This window comes from Typopeltis vanoorti, chromosome 16 (genome assembly GCF_054136105.1).
Source record: "Typopeltis vanoorti isolate ZY-2024b chromosome 16, IOZ_Tvanoo_1.0, whole genome shotgun sequence".
Classification (NCBI taxonomy): domain Eukaryota; kingdom Metazoa; phylum Arthropoda; class Arachnida; order Uropygi; family Thelyphonidae; genus Typopeltis; species Typopeltis vanoorti.
In genome coordinates, this window is record NC_143564.1 from 66,364,101 (window position 1) to 66,377,604 (window position 13,504).

The 13,504-nt window shown below is 36.3% G+C and overlaps 1 protein-coding gene across 1 annotated transcript in view; it reads right to left on the reverse strand.

The window, feature by feature from the left end:
* LOC150098091 (tyrosine-protein kinase Fer-like) overlaps nucleotides 1-13,504 on the reverse strand; it is a 222,119-nt gene that overhangs the window by 139,368 nt on the left and 69,247 nt on the right. The window lies entirely within an intron of this gene.

Consider the following 13,504-nt stretch of genomic DNA (forward strand, 5'->3'; position numbering starts at 1 on the left):
ATAAATAAATAGCATTTTGATCTTGAACTGTTTTTTTAAATATAAACATTATTTTTTAAACTTATAAGCAAGATTAAATTTTTTTTTTTTTTCTTCAAAACATAAATCTGCAATTTTATGAATGTTCTGTTAATTTTGAGCTGAATATTTTGTAGCCTGTAGATGAGATGAATTTTGCTCAGAAATCATTTTGATCTAGTATGCCAAATAATAAGTAAATAAAGAGTTAACAGTATATCAGGAATAGAGCAAATAAAGGCTACTGAAGGTACTTAATATAGGAATGAGATTGGGTTAGATTCTGCCACTTAAGGAAGAGACAGTTGTGCTATTAGTGACATCATTTGGATAGCAATCTAGACCTCTGAATCTTTCTTTGTATAGAAAGAACTACCATTTTTTTATAATATCATTCTAAATTCTTTGTTTACATTACTAGGATATTATGTATCTTCAGCAGTCTCTAGAAAAAGTATTTTAATCTGTAAAGATCAAAATACAGCGCTTGACCACATGAAGGAAGACTTGCTTTCAAATTCTAGTCGGCAACAAGAGGAAATTTTTCTAAGCCTTTTTTTTGACCGGTTCCCAAGTTAGTCAATCTCTGGCATGGGCAAGCGAGTTTTTTTGTCCTGGAAACTCAAGAAAATCGACCGTAGAACCCACATTATTTCAGACATTAAATATATTGTGTTAGGGACCAAGAGATGGCAGCACATGTTGAGTTGTCTCTCTTCACTGTGTGCCGCTTAATTAGTGACATCTATCTCTGATTGGGTACCAGTAGAGATTGAACTGTCCACTCAGTCTCCAAAAGTTAGATAGGGCTAAATGGCCTCGCCTACTCCCTATACGGGAATAAAAAGACGTTAGCTGATTTTTAGCTGAGATCAAAATACTTGGTTGTTGATATATTACACCAGTTGAAGTGGTCTTCATTATTTCATATTAGGCAAACTTGCCTTTCACAGATGGTAGTTGTAACCTTTGCAGTCAACACTGCATCTGGTGGGCCCATCTTGCCTGTCTCGATATTTATAAATTTGCTCTATGTTTTTTAGATGTAGCTGATAATGTTGCTTGAAGTGTGCGAAGGTTTCTGTGGTTCAGTAATTCGAGAGATAGATTCCAGTATTGAAACCACATGTTTATTAAATACGAACAGGATACGTGAAAACCCGACAAATTTCATAATTCGGATGACTTACATCATCATCAGGGGTATTAGTGTATAAAAAAAGTTAAACACAACTAACAAAGATTAAATTCATAGTCCATTAGATGTTTCTAATGGACTATGAATGTTTCAATTTTGAAAAAATTGAAACATTCGTTACTGAATGTTTGTTGGAACAGTGCTATTGTTGTCACATCCTGTGCTTCATGTGTGTTATGTCCAAGATCTGAGGAAGTTAGAGTTTTTATGAATGCCGACAACACTTGGTGTAATATCAAACCTTGGTTTTTTGTTGCACTGTGTAGCATTTTTGCCACTTCCTTGAATTTCCTTGTGAAACAGTTTTTATCAATATATGACATGATCGTTTTTCCCAAAGGACTTTATGGCCAGTGAAAGTTGTGTGGAAAGCTAGGCCTGATTTGTGTTCTCTTCTTTTTCTATGTCTTTTTGATGTTCTGCCATACAGATTTCTCCTGACCTTCCTGTCTGACCTACGTAACAAATGCCAGAAGAACAATAGATTTGATAGACCCTTTGTTTTTTTTTTATGGGATGGTGCGAAGGTTTTGGTACATATAGGAATCTTGATATATTTTCTAAAGAAGAAAAGCTACTTTTAAGTTGTACTTGCAGAGCAATGTCACTAATCTGTCTGTGACATTTTTGATGTATGGTAGTGAGATTGCCTTCTTGAAATCTTGTTTTTCTACATTGGTTGTGGGAGCTGTGCTCAGGATTTTCTTGACTGTTTTTGGCTCAAATCCATTAAGTGTGAGGTTCTGTGTTAAGTAGTGTAATTCTTCATTTTGCTTTTTTTCCGTGCTGGATATCTTATATGCTCTGTCTCTCAATGTTTTTATTATACCTATTTTTTGTGAAGGGTGGTGGTGTGAGACTGCATTAAGAAATCTTCCTGTAGTTGTCAATTTTCTGTAAACGGAAAAAGTTAACTTTCTTCTTCATTTTTTTCTATGAGGATATCCAGGAAAGGTAATTTTTTATGTTCTTCTATTTCCAAAGTGAATTTTATATTTTGGTGTATTCTGTTAATATATTCTTTAAAAACAATTAATTCATCTGTTGCTCCTGGCCGAATGACAAAAATGTCATCCACATAACGTAGCCATCTCTTAGGTTTCTTTTGATAGTTTTTTAGAGTTTTGTTTCAAAGTTTTCCAAGAAGAGGTTAGCTAAAGCTGGGGGGGGGGGGAGCCCATTACTAGTCCTTCCTTTTGTTCCCAAAATGTGAAAAACGTATTATTCATGCAATGTTTGTATAGTTCTACAACATCTGGTGAGAAAAAATTTTCAAGAAGAGTCACTATCATTTCTCGGTACATTAGCCAAGAAGCTGACTATATCCAAGCTTGCTAAAACATCTGAAGGTTCTATATTAACATCATTGACCTTCTCGATGAAATGTAAACTGTTCTTTATGAATGAATCTGTTTGTCCTATGTGTGGCACTAACATGTTTGTCAAATATTCTGCCAGATTTGATGTCGGGGAATCTCTTCGATCTACAATCAGCCTTAATGGGGTATCTATTTTATGTATTTTTGGTGCTCCAAAAATTCTTGGGACTAATGGGTGTTTAGATGATAGAGTTCTTTTTAGTTCTTCAGGCCAATTAGGTATCTTCTTGATTAAGTCATTAGTTTTATTATGTGCTCACTATGTGGGATCTCTGGTAATAGGCAGATAGTTGGTGGAATCTCTAAGAGGGTGTTCATCTTTCTTGAACACCCTCTTTCATCTTTCATTTGGAGTTCATGATGACTGTCGCATTTCCTTTATCTGCTTTAATTATCACAATGTTGTTGTTAAGTCTTAATTTTTTTAAGTGCTGCAGATTCCGGTTTTGATAAGTTCTTGCATGGTATTTTGTATTTTAATAATAATGAAGAACTTTGTATGCGGATTCCTTTTTCAATTTGTGCAATGATATCTACTTTCGGAATGTGCTGCTGCAGCGTTAAAGCAAAACTGAAGGCTTTCATTAGAAGCAATTGTTTTCTGCTTTTGACAGGATTCACGAAGATAGGTTAATCACTACTTTAGAGTGATCTAGATCTTTTTCTTGTGGAAGTAAATTGAATTTCCTTATTAAATTATATTTTTTCTGTTCAGCAACCAATGTAGCTTTATTGTATAACATTACTGTTATCGATATTACTCCAAAGATCTGATGGCAGTGAAGTAGCTAATGCACTGTGTATAGCAAACGTCTGATGGTTTATCGTCGCAAATTCAGATCTAGTGATTGTAATTTCTTCTCTCAAAAGAGCTAGAAGGACTAGTTCTGTTCCACGGTAGATTCTTTTTGCTTTAGTGGAGGAGAATGCATGTTTAATTCTAATGAACTTGGGAATAATCTCATTATCTCTGCATTGGATCAAAAAAATTAGACAGTTGATATAGTTCTGATGTTTAATATACCGTATTTGCCGGTGTATAAGATGCACCCCCATTTTTGTACACATTTTTTTGAGGAAAAAAAAAGATTTTTTAGATCCTCTTCCTGATTCTGCCAAGTTCTTATAATTTTCTCAATTGGGGGCGGCCCGAAATGCCTCTCTGCAGCCTTGTTTCCATGTTCTTAAGCATACGCAATTACACATAGCTTGTATGCAATATTGTAGCAATGTCGATGTCTTTCAGGCATAATTTGCCAAGAAATTTAAAGAAAATTAAACGGCAGAAATTTATCACCATTCACAACAACTGCGACAACAATTGGAAAGTTTAAATGAACAGGAAGACAGCTGTAATTGTCGATGACAGTGCATGCTCATTCCACTGAACTCTACATAACTGGAATGATCTCACATACCGCAAGGAAGAAATTGCGTAACTCGGAACAGAGAAAATTTCCAGAAATGAAAGTAATAAAAAACTGAGTATCGACGTATAAGACGCACTTGTTTTTCAGACCTATTTTCAAAGGAAAAAAGTGCATCTTATACGGCGGCAAATATGGTAATTTCTCTAGTTGTGTAACTTTAGACCACAGCCACTCACCTTGAGTTTCCACATGTGTGCGAAGATTTATATTAAGGTTAGATCCACATATAGGAAAAACAGATTCATTCATAAAGAACAGTTTACATTTCATCGAGAAGATCAAGGATGTTAATATAGAACCTTCAGACGTTTTAGCAAGCTTGGATATAGTCAGCCTCTTCACTAATGTACCGAGAAATGATATAGTGACTCTACTTGAAAATCTTTTCCCACCAGACATTGTAGAACTATACAAACACTGCATGAATAATACGTTTTTCACATTCCAGGACAAATTTTGGGAACAAAAGGAAGAACTAGCAATGGGCTCCCCACTCTCCCCAGCTTTAGCCAACCTCTTCATGGAAAACTTTGAAACTAACGCTCTAAAAAAACTATCAAAAAAAACCTAAGAGATGGCTACGGTATGTGGATGACATTTTTGTCATTTGGCCAGGAACAACAGATGAATCGATTGTTTTTAAAGAATATCTTAACAGAATACACCAAAATATAAAATTCACTTTGGAAATAAAAGAACATAAAAAATTACCTTTCCTGGATATCCTCATAGAAAAAAATAAAGAAGAAAGTTTAACTTTTTCCATTTACAAAAAATTGACAACTAAAGGAGATTTCTTAATGCAGCCTCACACCACCACCCCTCACAAAAAATAGGTATAATAAAAATCTTGAGAGACAGTGCATATAAGATCCAGCATGGAAAAAAATGGGAAATTACACTACTTAACAAAGCACCTCACACTCACACTCTTAATGGATTTGAGCCAAAAACAAGAAAATCCTGAACACAGACTTTTCTCCCTTTGGGAAAAATATCAAGATTCCTACATCCACCGAAACCTTCGCACCATCCCATAAAAAAACCAGGGGTCTATCAAATCTATTGTTCTTGTGGCATTTGTAACATAGGTCAGACGGAAAGGTCAAGAGAAATCTGTATGGCAGAACATTAAAAAGATGTAGAAAAAAGAAGAGAACACAAATCAGGCTAGCTTTCCACACAACTTCCAATGGCCATAAAGTACTTTGGGAAAAAAAAGATCATATCATATATTGATAAAAACGGTTTCACAAGGAAATTCAAGGAAGTGGCAAAAATGCTTAGAATTCCTACACAGTGCAACAAAAACCAAGGTCTGATATTACACCAAGTGTGGTCGGCATTCATAAAAAATCTTAACTTCCTCTGATCTCGGACATAACACACATGAAGCACAGAACGTGACAACAAATAACAATGTTCCAACAAACATTCAGTAACGAATGTTTAAATTTTTTTCAATGTTACAGTTAGAAACATCTAAAGGACTATGAATTTAATCTTTGTTAGTTGTATTTAACTTTTTTTTATACACCAATGCCCCTGACAATGTAAGTCATACGACTTACAAAACCTGTCGGGGTTTCGCGTATCCTGTTTGTATTTAATAAACATGTGGTCCCAATACCGGAATCTATCTCTCGAATGTTGCTTTATTTTTTTTTATTTCTCCAATTTTACACTATCTTTTAAATGGTGTCAAGAAACCCAAATTTTTGGAGGGATAAATAAAAGGGCATTTTTATTTATCCCTCTTAATCTGAATGTTTTAATATCCAGTTAAGAGTTTTGTTCAAATATTCAAAGGTGCTATGCTTAATTCTTATTATGGTGTGTTGGGAAACAGTGATTTATTTGGTTTAAGTGGAAAGTTTGTGTATGTGTGTGAGAGACTACTTTTTCAAGCTACTTCTGGTCTCCAATAAGTCATAATGATAAATTTTTATGAAGGATGATGTAACATGAAAGTATCTTTGCATATGCAAGATATTTAGGCAATAGGCAAGAGCCAGTTAGATTTTTGTAACTGTAACTAGGAAAAGTAGTACATTTTTAATCATCATCATCATCAAATTCCTGCCATGTACCCTCAAGGGGTGTACAGGATATGACAGTACTACATGAAAAAATTACATCATTACTAACTTCCTATCTACAATTTTCCTCCAAATCAGTCTGTTACTTGTCAAGACTCCAACATTATCAGATCTTATATTTCTATCGTCTAAGGCACTTTGTACCGTATCAATCCACCTATATCTTGGTCTTCCTCTGGGTCGTTTTCCTGCCAACCTGGCAGAGAACACTTGTTTTGCTAATCTTTCCTCTCCCATTCTATTTAAGTGACCATACCATCTGAGATTAGCTCTGCTAACACATTCCTGGATGCTGACAATGTCAAGTTCTTTCCTAATATCCTCATTTTTAATATGATATTGCCATTGATGCCATCTGTTCACGCCTCTAATCTTTCTCAGGACTCTCATATCTGCGGTCTCTAGTCTTTGGTCAAGTGTTTTACTTCTGACCCAGCTCTCAGATCCATAAGTTAAAATTGGTTTGAACACAGTCTTGTATACAGCTAATTTAGTGTTCCGACTAATTTCTTTCTTATTCCATATGAATTTATTCAATTGACTTCCCACGATACCAGCTTTGCTGATTCTGTTGTCTATTTCTATATTTAGTTTACCATTTTCAGTAAAAATTGTGCCTAAGTAGCTGAAATGTTTTACTTGTTCCACAGGTTCTCCATTCACAACACAGTTGACATTTTCAATGATTCTGCCTATTTTCATTGTCTTTGTCTTTTTATTGCTGACCTTCATACCATATCTATTACAACAGCTATTCAGTTTAGTCAGAGAATCTTGCAGACTTGTAGCGGATTTATTTAGAAGTATAACATCATCCGCATAAAGCAAAGAGCTGACATTAACACCTCCAATTTTGATATCAGGTTTAATACCACATTCCTTCATAATGTGATCCATATAGATAATGAATAACAGAGGGGATAATGTACATCCTTGTCTCACACCAGATTTGACATTAAACCATCTTCCTGTACTTCCTTCAATTCTAACTGCTGACTCACAACTCAAATAAAGACTAAGTATTGCTTGATATAATGCCCCATTGACACCATATAACTGCAGCGTATTGAATAGCTTCTCTCTTGGCACCTTGTCATATGCCTTTTCCAAATCGACAAAACTTAAATACAGATCTTTGTTATATTCCCATGCTTTCTCGACTATTTGTCGTAAAGTGAAGATCTGATCCTGACAGCCTCTATTTGGCCTGAATCCAACTTGTTCTTCACCAAGCTTTTCTTCCACAATTCTTCTCAACCGTTTCTCAAGTATACTTGCATAGATCTTGCCAGGAACACTCAGTAGGGAAATACCTCTGTAATTCTCACATTCAGTTTTATTTACCTTTTTATATATGGGTACTATGAGAGCTCTACTCCAATCATCGGGAATTCGTCCCTCTGTCCAGGCTTTCTGAACTACGCAGTGCAGCCACTGTAAGACTCTTATACCACCATACTTCAGCATTTCTGGTCGAATATCATCTACTCCTGCTGCCTTTCCACATTTCAAGCCTTTGATGGCTTTTTCTACTTCAAGTATGGATATGTATTTCTGACTGCATGCCTGGTCTGTGTTTTTTATCACTGTGCTGTCATCACTGCTTGTTTCATTTAGCAGTTTTTCAAAGTAATTACTCCATACTTCAAGGATATCTTTTTCTCCTGTTTTCATTTCACCTTTATCATCTCTAATTCCTTTTACAGCACTCTTTCCTCCATTCCTAAGCTTCTTCAACAACCTCCAGAATATTTTACCACCTTCTTGATATTTATTTTCTATATTCCTGCCAAAGTCCTCCCATGACTTTTGTTTAGCTAGTTTTACACACTGTTTAGTTTTCTTACATTTGTCTCTGTATTCTGTAAGAGTAAAAGCTGACTTATTTGCCAGGAACTTTTGATATGCTTTCTTCTTTTCCTTCACTGCCTCTTTAACTTCCTGTGTCCACCAGGGAGTTCTGATTTTTTTATCTTTGCACACAACCTCACCACATGCCTCTCTGGCAGAATCAATCAATGTTTCCTTCAGAGTTTGCCACTGAATCTCCAAGGTTTGATTCCTGTTCTCAAACTCTTTCATTTTCTTTTCAATAATATTTCTGTATTTTAGTCTACAGTTTACATCTGAGAGCTGCTCAACTTTTATTCGCTTTAAAACTTTCTTACATGTTATTCTTTTCAATATGAAATTCAATTTTATCCTGCTCAAGACTAAATAGTGATCACTTCCAATTTCAAATCCTCTGTACACTCTGGTGTCCTGCACCAGGGAGAAAACATCACTATCAACAATAACATAGTCAATGAGACTTTTCTTATTCCTAGCCTCTTCTCTCCATGTGAATTTGTGCACATTTTTATGTTGGAACATGGTGTTAGTAATAACCAGTCCATGTCCTGAGCAGAAATCCAACAGATATTTGCCATTATTATTAGCTTTGCTCTTTTCTCCAAATTTTCCCAAAATATTTTTGTATGTCTCACAATCATTTCCTACTCTACTATTTAGATCCCCAACAAGGACCAACTTTTCCTTTTTCATTGTGTCAGTTGCTTTTTCTAAAGCCTCAAAAAATTCCTCCACTTCTACCTTAGTAGAACCTTCTGTGGGACCATAGGCACAAATAAGTCTCATTGTCCAGTTCCCCATTCTCATATTTGCCCACATTACTTTACTTGAGACTGACTGCCATTCAAGAAGATTAGCCTCGTATTTTGTGTTGAATACTATGGCTACTCCTTCTTTTCCTTGATTGTTATTGCCTGAATATAACATTTTGTATTTATTGCTCAGAAAGATCTCACCAGTTTTGGTCTTTTTTGTTTCAGTCACCCCTATTATGTCGATCTGGTACTTATCTAATTCCTCAGCTAGCTCCATTTCTTTGCTATTCAGGCTTCTTATGTTGATAGTACCGATCTTTAACTCTGGTGATGTTGAGTTGGGGTTTGTTTTCAGATTTGTTCCAGTAGCTGACTTTTCGCTGTTCGCCCTGGTTCCCTGGCGAAAACAACGGGGGCCTTGTTTAACCGGGCGACGCCCCAGCCGGCATGAAATTTTGTCATGTTGTACCATCATTTTTTATTTTGGTTTAACCAATAAGAATACAATTTGGTCGGCTAAATCCCAAATTGCCAGCCCATCCTCGTTCGTTCAGTATCAAAGTAGATACCCAACAGGGTGCACCACGAGAAGGTGAGGATTGGACATTAGGTCAGAAGCCCTGGTTGGTTCTCCGCATTCCTTTAAAGGCTATGTGGAGGTCTCCTCTCAGTTATACAGCTTTGACCCTTAAGCACCCCTAAAGGGTAAATTTAAGAGGATGTCTAAGGTGGCTAAAGAATGTGGACAGATGGCAAATATCAATATATTATTATCCACAGGCTTACCTTGGAAAAGGAAAACAACAGTCTTCCTTTCCTTGACACACTGATTACACACTAGTCTGATGGATCCCTGGCTTTCTCTGTTTACAGAAAACTAACCCCTACAGGTAGATACATTCACCAGCAATCACGCCGCCCCTCCTCACAACAATATGGGATTATAAAAATCCTATATAACAGGGCTAAATTAATCTGTTTAGATAACAATGCCCTCGCTACTGAACTTAACCATATCCTTATTAGCCTCCTTAACACCTTCTTAGCCAATGGCTACAACCCTCAAATAATCCAGAAAATATTAAAACCAGTTAACCCCCCCCCCCTTAACAGAGATTACACTAAATCTATCACCATTCCTTATATCCAGGGCACATCTGACAAAAATCTAACAAAAAATATGACCTGACTACCTGTTACAAACCATATAAGAAATTGGCATCCTTTATCCGCTCCACCAAAGACCAGCCACTTCCCCATAGGCCTACCTGGAGTATACCAGGTTCCTTGTAGTTATTAACTGTCCTATTACAGCCAAACAAGCAGGACAGCCAATATCAGGATATCTGAACACAAGGACTACATCCGGTTTCACCAATACAGCCACTCAGGACTTACGGACCATGCACCACAGGATACGCTGGAAGAAAGCTACTTTACTACACCACAGCAAATAAATATGAAAGATTATTCCTGGAATCAGCCTTAGCTCTAAAAAACTTCCCAAACTTCATCAAATTTGGGAAGCTTGCATCCTAAGAACATGTCCAACAGCCAAGACAACCCAATTTAGCCTAGTAGGGAGCACCTTTAGGACTCTAGGACCAACGATAGTTGCCTTCTTCAGCCTTATTTGCTCGTTAGTGCCTACATGCATATATCATAGTTTTATGTTCCCAGAAGATGGCAATATAACATTGCCGAAATATTGAAAGGTATTGATTAAAGTTTTTTAATTAATATTTTAGTAAATGTAATTTCCTGGAAAATTTAAAGTCATGTATAACCAATGTATAAGTTTATCTACAAGAATAGTTAGATACATCAGTCTTTTAATCAATCTTTCCTGAAAAATTATACAATTATCTCAAGGGCACAGATAGTTTAGCTGAACATTTCTTTTGTAGATGTACTGATATCCCAGATGTCCCAAATGCCAAATTCTTATCCAGGTTATGCAACAGCTCTATAACCACCTTCTCATGCACCTCTATCTCTTCATCTAATTTAGTGGTATCACTGTACACTTTGTTACATATACCAGGTTGATAGATCTTAGCGAAGTGAGCACTCGTTATTTGAATTACCTTAACTGCTTCTGCTACTAGGGTACTGTCTGCAGTAAGTACAGTTATTCTTCCACATTCATTCTTTCTTTTACTTGCAGCCTAAGGATAAAATTCTTTTTCTTTTCAGTTGCCTTTAGCCTGTGCAGCCAATTTCTTTTCAGACTCCAACTTAGCTTTCTGTACAATATTTATGTAACTTTTCTGACCTAAGCATTACATATGAGAGTGGTCTGAAAAGTTCTCAGCCTCGACCATGGATGGCAATACTATCGGCAAGATTTTTTTTCTCCTAAGTTGGTACATCTGTCATAAGCATCCATGTGAAATTGCAGGTCATTCTATCAAGTACTTTGTTTTATACAGCTGTCTGAAGAGAGAGTGTTGTCTCTCAATTAGCATGTAAATCATGAATATGGGGAAAAAGAGCCCAAAAGAAGCTCCATCTTGGCATTAACTATTAACGAAACCCTTATTCAATAACTTTACACACACACACACACACACACTCAATGGACAAAACATTAGAGATAGGGGTGATGGGAAGTTGACAATGGCATTCCCTGTGTAGAGTGAAACATACCCAAACCAAATGCAGAAAATAAATAGGCAGACATCAGCGCTTCCCAACAGTGTATCACAACTGATGAACATAGGTAAATGTGGCGATCATAGCAACTTTGATCGTGAATGCATTATAGACACAAGACAGATGGGCCATTCTATCGCCCAAATGGTAAGAACACTAGGGATCCGAAGGGCAACAGTATCAAGGGTCTACCACAAGTATACTATCAACGAACATACCAGTGCCCAACAAGCAACTGGTGGCTGATCACATGCCTTAGATGATCTAAGGCGTGAGATGCCAGTCATCTAAGATGACCAATCATCTTAGATGACTGGCATTAGTCAGTATGAGGCTGGATTGATGTAAACCATCCAGCCTCATACAGACCAACCACAGCAACGGTGGCACAAATCACATCCAGTTTCAATGTTGGAAGTCCGAGCAGTGTCAGCAAGTGAACGATATGGAGCATCCTGCATACCATGGGCAACAGCCCTCTAAATGTGTACAACTGTTGACAGCTCATCATCGGGCATTGAGCCTTGCCTGGTGTAGGGACCATCAAAACTGGACCTCTGCATAGTGGACCAGAGTCATGTAGTCTGATGAATCCTGTTATCAGTTGTACCGAGCTGACGGGAGGGTGCGGGTGTGGTGTCGACAGCATGAGGCCGTAGCCCTGTCATGTGAAGTCAGCTCAGTTCAAGGAGGTAGTGGTGGCTCTGTGATGATTTGGGGAGTCTTCTCATGTAACACATTAGGTCCTTTAGTGTGTCTGGAGAGGTAGTTAAATGCTGAAAGCTACCAGAATGTGCTGGCTGATCACCTACACACTTCCATGGCCTTCGTATATCCTGCAGCAGATGGTCTGTTTCAACAGAACAATGCACCACCCAGGCATGGCTTGAGGAACACTCTGAATTTGGGACCATCCAGCTGATACGAGGTCCCTGGATTTAAATCCAATCAAACTACTCTGGGATGTCATAGAGTGAGACAGATCCATGTATCCGGGACTGAATGTTACAGCATTGTCTGCAACAGGCATGGCTGAAATCATCTTTGGCAACCCTCCAGCATCTGGTGGAGTCAATGCCTCAGAGTATAGGCTGTTAAGTAGGTATCTCTGAAGTTTTGACCATTGAGTGTGTGTGCATATGTACACATGTGCATGTACTCTCTCTCTATGGACAAAACATCATTGGTTTTTTGGGAATAGTTCATCTTTTATGCAGCATTATACCAAGACAACTGTCATAGAAAAAGGTAGTACATACATACACTTCGTTACTTTTAAACTAAATTTCAAAGACATTGTTTTGTCACTTCATTGTAAAATAATGAGTATTTATTATTCTTTCTTTTTTGCAGGTCTAAATAACAAAATAAAGCCTTTTAGGTTTCTTTCTCTCATATTTGATTACATTCTCTATCTCTGTCTCATGAAATTCAGGAGTTTAATCCATATATTTAAAATAATATAGTTGTCATATTCTACACATTATTATTCTATACATAATATAGAATAATAATATTAAAAATTATCAGCTTTCTCTTACCAGAATAATAGCAAATCATCCTAATCTGCAGCATGAAAAATATAACAGAATTCATCAGCAAGTCATTCACATTATTTTGATAATTCAAATATGAAGAAGAATGCATGTTATTACCTAAAGTTAATATAATCCTTTGAACTTGTGTTTAAAACAAATTTAGGTTTCTTTCTCTCATATTTGATTACATTCTCTATTTCTGTCTCATGAAATTCAGGAGTTTAATCCATATATTTAAAATAATATAGTTGTCATATTCTACACATTATTATTCTATACATAATATAGAATAATAATATTAAAAATTATCAGCTTTCTCTTACCAGAATAATAGCAAATCATCCTAATCTGCAGCATGAAAAATATAACAGAATTCATCAGCAAGTCATTCACATTATTTTGATAATTCAAATATGAAGAAGAATTCGTGTTATTACCTAAAGTTAATATAATCCTTTGAACTTGTGTTTAAAACAAATGCTAATAATGAAAAACTACTGCTTCATAAAAGATTATTTAAAAAGAAGTTAAGATAATGAATTTCAAGTACAAAAAAGATGCTTCCAAATAACGATGAAAAC